We start from the raw sequence: 6,588 nt of genomic DNA, 5'->3' as shown, positions 1-6,588 counted from the left end.
AAAAAAAAAAAAAAAAAAAAAAAAAAAAAAAGGCCATGCCCTCACTCTGGGCCTGCCTCAGTTTCCCCATCCTGCCCTCCCTCAACCATACAGAAAATCCTATGTGGATGCACATAAATGTTGAACTGGGATCAGGCCACCACCGAGGCAGCCCCTGTGTGTGGGCCGTGCAGGGCTGGGATGCAGGCAGGTGCCCCCTAGTCTGTGCTGGACCCAGTAACCCCAGCTGAGAGGGGCGGGGAGATGTGTGGAGAGAGAAAGAGGGGCCCACATCTGCACAGTGGGTCTGGACTTAAAACTATTCAACTCTTAGAAGAAAACATAGGGGCGAGGCTGACCGGCTTGCTCAGTTGGTTGGAGCGTAGTGTTATAACACCAAGATCAAGTGTATGGATCCCCATACTGGCCAGCCACCAAGAACAAACAAAAAAGACAGGGGTGATCTGGGATTTGGCAATGGACTCTAAAAGGACAATTAAAAACAATAGATAAGTTGGATTTCATCACAACTAAACACTTTTGTGCATCAAAGGGAAATAAATATTTGCACATCATGTTTCTGATAAGGGTCTGGTATGCAGAATATATGAAGAACTCTTACAACACAAGAAAAAGACAACCCAATTAAAACATGGGCAAAGGACTGGAATAGATATTTCAAAGAAGATATGCAAATGGCCAGTGAAAAGATGCTCAACATGATTAGCCATCAGGGATGTTGCAAGCAAGACCACAAGAAGGTGCCACTTCAGGATGGCTAGAGTAGGAAAAAAAACAAAAAAAACAGAAAATAACAAGTGTTGGAAAGAACGTGGAGAAACCGGGACCCGCGTGCATTGCAGTGGGAGTGCGAAGTGGTGCAGCCGCTGTGGAAAATGGGGTAGTGTTCCTCGATAAGCTAAACACTGATTCATTCAGCCTATGATCCAGCAATTCCACTTCTAGGTAAATATACCGAAGAATTGAAAACACACAAATAATGCGGACACGCATATTCACAGCAGCATTATTCACAGTAGCACAAAGGTGGAAGCAGCCCCAGTGTCCATCCACGGATGACTGGATCAACAAAATGTGGCCCATCGATGTGATGGAACATTACTCAGCCACGAAAAGGAATGAGGCACTGACACGTGCTACCATGTGGATGAGCCTTGAAAACGTCATGCTCCGTGAAAGAAGCCAGACACGAAAGGCCACATATGTGAGATTCCGTTTATGTGAAAGTCCAGAGTAGGCGAATCCTTAGAGACAGAAAGCAGACAGGTGCTTGCCAGGGGCCAGAGGGAGTGGAGGAAAAAGATGATGAGAGACTGCTGGTTCTCTTGGACAGACGGAAATGTTTTGGAGCTAGATCAAGGTGGTGGCTTCACTATGTTGTGAACATACTAAATGCCCCTGAGTGATTCACTTTAAAATGGCTAATTTCATGGTATGTGAATTTCACTTAAAGTTTTAAAAAATGCAGGGGCAGGTGGGGAGCAGAGGGAGGTTGGGGGTGGTTGGGGCAGGTGGGGCACACAGAGAGACAGAATTGGGGGGTCTCTTCGATGCCATCAGGCTACCAGGGCAAACTCCTGGGCAGCTGGTGGTGCAGCTGAGGCTCTTGTGGGCCAGGTGAAGTGAGAGGGGTCAGAGCCCCGCGGACCCTGAAGGCATCAGCTCCCGTGAGCCTGCACGTGGCAGCCAGGCAGCTGGAAGGTGTCACCGGTTGGGGAAAGGACCACCCAGTGGAGGATGAAGTATGGAGGAGCAGGGACGTGCATGGAACGTCACGTACCTGCAGACATAAGTCTTCTGAAGGGAGCCCTGCGTCGGATCACAGTGAGGAAAATCCACCACTGCACCCCAAATTCCACACATTGCTTTTTGCCCTGCAAATATTTTTTGAAAGTCATTGTCTATGTTTGCTTCTGAAATTCAAAATTTCAGTTTAGTGACTTTGTTCTTGTGTTTAGAGGCCAATGGATGCATTTGGGGGTCTCGGGCCTCCTGGTGGGTCCAGGAAGAAGGGGTGCTCACTGGGGCCTCCATTCCCCAGTGAGGGAATGAGGGCTGTGGCTTCCCACCTGGGGGCTTTGGCGGGAGTCTCCACGGGCAGGGACATCAGCAGCCTCTTTGGCACATTCAGCTCACCCCAGCTGGCTACAGACACTCTTAAGCAGTCCTTAGCGCAGCCTGAAGAGGGAGGTCCACATGCAGAGGGCTTTCTCCCAGTCTCCAAGACCTGTGCTCAAGGGGAGGCAGGGCGCCACGAGCCAGCATCTGTCTGACACTCCCAAGGCCAGATCCCACATAGCAGGGCCTCCTCCAAAGAGGCCAAGAATTAGAGCCTGGGTCACCCCAGAGGCTACCAGATGAGGGGACACTCAGCAGAATAGATCCTCTGCTTGAGACTGGGCCTGATTGGGAGCTCAGCGCCTGGCCCCCGGCCCCTCTTCCTCCAGCGGGGCCCATGCAGAGACTGCAGGGTCAGTACCACCTCCCCAAGTGACGCCAGGTCCAGAGTCGGGCGGCATGCGCAGCGGTCGCAAGGTTCATTTTCTGTGTGGGGGAGTACGGTTCCTGAGGCCAGGCCGAGCAGTGTGGGGAGGGGACAGGCGGGGCAGGGACCCCGGAGCACGCGTCAGAGCTGCGTCCTCCTCGTTCTCCACGTCGGGCCTCCTGCACAAGTGGCCGACAGTGTCACCACCCTCCCGAGGCCCCAGCCGGAAGCCGGCAGCCACGGAATCCAGGCTGCCTCCTTGCACTCGGAGCGGGGACTTCTCTCCTAATCGCCCCTCTGCGGGAGCCAGATCGCGGTCCCGTGTCCCGGGAGGCCCCGCTCTCTGCAGCCCGCGGAGGCGGAGCCGCCCGCGCACTCCCGGGGCTGGAACGCGGGCTGAGGGCGGGGATCGGGTTTCTGCCGCCGCCGAGTCCGCTTAACCGAGGGGCTGAGCCGGCTCTAATCCGGACCAGCTGTGCCTGGGGCCGGGCGGTGGGGATGTGTCTGCCTGGAGGGCAGGGCCGCGTGTTTCGCTCGCGTGGCCTCCCCGAGGACGACCCGGTGCAGCCCCTCATCTTACAGCTGGAGAAACTGAGGCCCGGGACTCACAGCTGCAGCAGACCCCCGTCCAGCCACGCCGAGCCCTCCCCTGTGAGACACGCGCAGCTGCTGCGGGCCCTCGGGCCCTGGCTGGCGTCCCCTCGCCCGGCTCTGCCTGGGAAGGCTGCCCCGTCCCCCTTCCTGCTCTTTGTGCAGGCTCAGCTTCCCTCTCCAGTCAGATCTGTCCCTGTGCCGCTTAAAGGGGGCTTTGCATGTTGGAGATCATTGTGCCCGTGGCTTACAACGTCACGGCGTGGGGAATTTACCCCACAGCCACCATGGAAGTATGGCATAGTGGCCCCGCCACCTGATCTAGCCCTTAGCAGTCTTCAGATCCAGGCTTACTGCCTCTTACTGACTATGCATCAGGCAGCTTCTGCTGCATAACAACCATCCCCAAGGTAGTGACTTAGAACAACAAACACATGTCCTTTTTCATGGTTCTGTGGGCCAGAGGGTGGCCTCAACCATCTGGGGTGGGCCACTGCGTGTTGGAGGAAGGGCTGGCAGAGAACACAAAAATGGGGTCTTTGAGTTTGGCTGAACCTCATGGTAAGTCTGGAGATTGGATTTGGGGAGACAGCAGCCCAGTGGGAGGCAAACTAGCTTCCCCACGTGCTGGGTAATGGCTCAGGCAGGTGGTAGGGTCCAAGGTGGGACACAGGTCACAGGTGCTCAGGGGCAGGTGGCATCTGGGTCCAGCTCTGAGGGTAGAAGCATGGATCAATCCTGGGCCTGCCACAGGTGCCCACAGCCCCATGTGCTCCTTGGCCAGAAAACATGTGGCCACTTCCTCATTGCTGGGCCTGCCCCTGGGCCAGGCCTGTTATGGGCTTTCTAGGTGTGACCTGGCCTGTCCAATGTAGGGCAAAAGGGGTGGGTAGAGGCACTGTGGGCAAGGTCTTGCCTACCTCTTCCTTTGTCAGGAGGTCATCCCTATCTCATCTCAGGTGATCCTCCCACCTGTTTCTCTCAGGAGATCCTTTCTACCTCCTCCTTCTGTCAGGGGGTGCTCCCCACCTCCTCCTATCCTCAGGAAATCCTCCCTACCTTCTCCTTCCCTCAAGAGGTTCTCCTACTATCTCCTTGCCTCAGGAGACCCACCCTACCTCCTCCTATCCTTCGGAGGTCCTCCCTACCTCCTCCTTCCCTTGGGAAGTCCTCCCTACCTCCTCCTTACCTTGGGAAGTCCTCACTACCTCCTCTTGCCCCTCCCACTCCCTTCTTCCCTCGAGAAGTCCTTCCTGCTGCCTCCTTCCTTCAGGAGTTCATCCCTACCTCCTCCTATCCTCAGGAGATCCTTCCTATCTCCTCCTATCCTTGGGAGGTCCTCCCCCACTCCTCCTTCCCTCGGGAGGTCCTCCCCACCTCCTCAGGGCTGTCAGGAACCGCACCTCCTTTTCTCCATCTGTTTCTCTTTGTTTTTGTTCTGTTTCAGCCTGACCTGGCGCCCACCTTCACAAGCAAGGATGAATCACCCTTGTTTTTATCAGCTAATTAGGGGTCAGCAAACCCTTTCTCTGTGGGGCCAAGGCTTTGGGGCCTGCACAGTCTGTGCTGTGACTCCTCACCTGTGCTGCCATCGCAGGAAGGCAGTCACACCCACAGCTAAACAAGTGAGTGTGACTGTGATCCACTTAGATTTTATTTATGGACACTGACATTTGGAGTTCTTATAAACCTCACATGTCATGATATATTTTTCTTCTGTTGACTTTTTTTTCAACCACTAAAAAATGTGAAAAGCATTCCTTGCTGGCAGGCCAACCAAAAACACGTGTAGGCTGAGTCTTGAGCTAGAACAGCAAGCTTTTAAAAAAATAATAACATGCAAAAAAAATATGCAATAATCTCCAAGCTGTTAGATGGACAGCTTTGCGCATTGCTGCTAAATGTATAGCAGCTTAAATTCTTCCAGAAAACTCCTAGGCACATTGGTGGAAATGTACGTTAGCACAGCCTTCTTTTTTAGGGCAATTTGACACTGTCCACCAACCTGAAACTACGCTGACCTTCCAACCAGAAAATCCATTCAAAACAATTCCATCCTCCAGAAATGCATGTTAGGTGTGCATCATCATGGCATTATTTATAACGGTAAAAAAACGGTGATTGTATGACAGGTTGATAGTCAGGGGGCTAATTAACTAATTATCGTCAAAAATGTGTTGGTTACTTGGCTGCATCCTGTGTAAGTCATCGGTTCATACCAATTGCTCCCTGTGTCTGCGTGGGGGTCGGGCATTCCCCTTTTCCCATTACATGCCCTGTTCTGACACTGCCGTCCTGGGATAGCACAGGGGCAGCCTTAGCCTCGTAGCCCGGCCCTGGGCGGGTACACCCCAGGCCAGTGGCCCTACAGCCTGCCCAGTAGGGGCTGGGGCGGGAGGGGCCGACCTTGGCTCGGGGTGGGGGCCAGATGCTGGATGCTGGAGGACATTCCACGCATGCTGGGCTGCCCGCCCTCCTTAGCGAGGCTGGGAATGGCCCTGCCTGGAGCGGCAGCCTCTGAGGCCTCTGGCTGACCCTGCGGGGTGGAGGAGCCAGCACAGGGCGGGGCCCTCCTCTGCCCCACGGCTCCCAAGAAGGCAGCCAGGAGTTCAGCAGGCGTGGCCACCTGGCCAGGCCCTTCCTTCCGATGCACACCCAGGGAGCCCCATCTGGGGCTGGAGACAGCACCCCCCACATGAGGGAAGCCAGACCCTGCCCAGGGAGCTTCCACTTGGGGTTGGGACCTGGCCGTGGGTCAGGCCCTTGGGGGAGCCAGGGCAAGTGACCGAAGGGGGACAGCATCATGGCATGGCCTCCACAGGGACAGTGGGCACTGACCACTCCCCTGAGCAAGGTGGGGAGGGGGACGAGGACAGCACAGGCCAGTGCTCTGCAGCAAGTGTGCAGGCTGCAGCCTCAGGCAAGTGCTCTGGTCCCTCTGCACCCCTCCGTCAGCCAGGAACCTCGGCCCCCCAGAGTGGAGGCTGCCACTGAGATGTCACTGTGATCTCTGTGGGCTTATCACTGCCCACCCCCAGATTAGATGGAGGCTCAGCTGGGCTGTGGGCATGAGCAGGCGCAGGGAGTGGCCAGTGAGGGTCAGCACAGCCAGTCCTGCCCCTGTCCCGAGCCCGGGTCCAAGGTAGGGCTGAGCCCACCAGCAGATGCTTTTCCCAGAGCAGGAATCTGTATCCTGTGTCCCCCAAGTTCAAAGGCAGACAGCTGGCTGGGAGGTGCTGGTGGCTGGGCTTTGGTCAGGCATATTTCTTCGTCTGAAGCCATGGGCCGGGCTGGTGACTTGCATCTGCCCTGAGCCCTCCTGCCTGAGGACCATCTGCCAGCTCCCAGCTTAGCTGGGAACGTTCCCTTGTAGGCTCCATGGCAGCCATTGAGCTCTGAGCAGGGCAGCAGGCCACGGAGCTCTACATGGACCCAGGCCATGGGGGGTTGGGCTCTCAGAGCTTCTCGGCCCACCTTGAGGGGTGCTGATGACCTTTCAGAAGTTCCCTGGC

Source organism: Galeopterus variegatus, unplaced genomic scaffold (genome assembly GCF_000696425.1).
Source record: "Galeopterus variegatus unplaced genomic scaffold, G_variegatus-3.0.2 Scaffold3665, whole genome shotgun sequence".
In the NCBI taxonomy this organism is placed as follows: Eukaryota; Metazoa; Chordata; class Mammalia; order Dermoptera; family Cynocephalidae; genus Galeopterus; species Galeopterus variegatus.
This window is presented reverse-complemented; position numbering follows the sequence as displayed.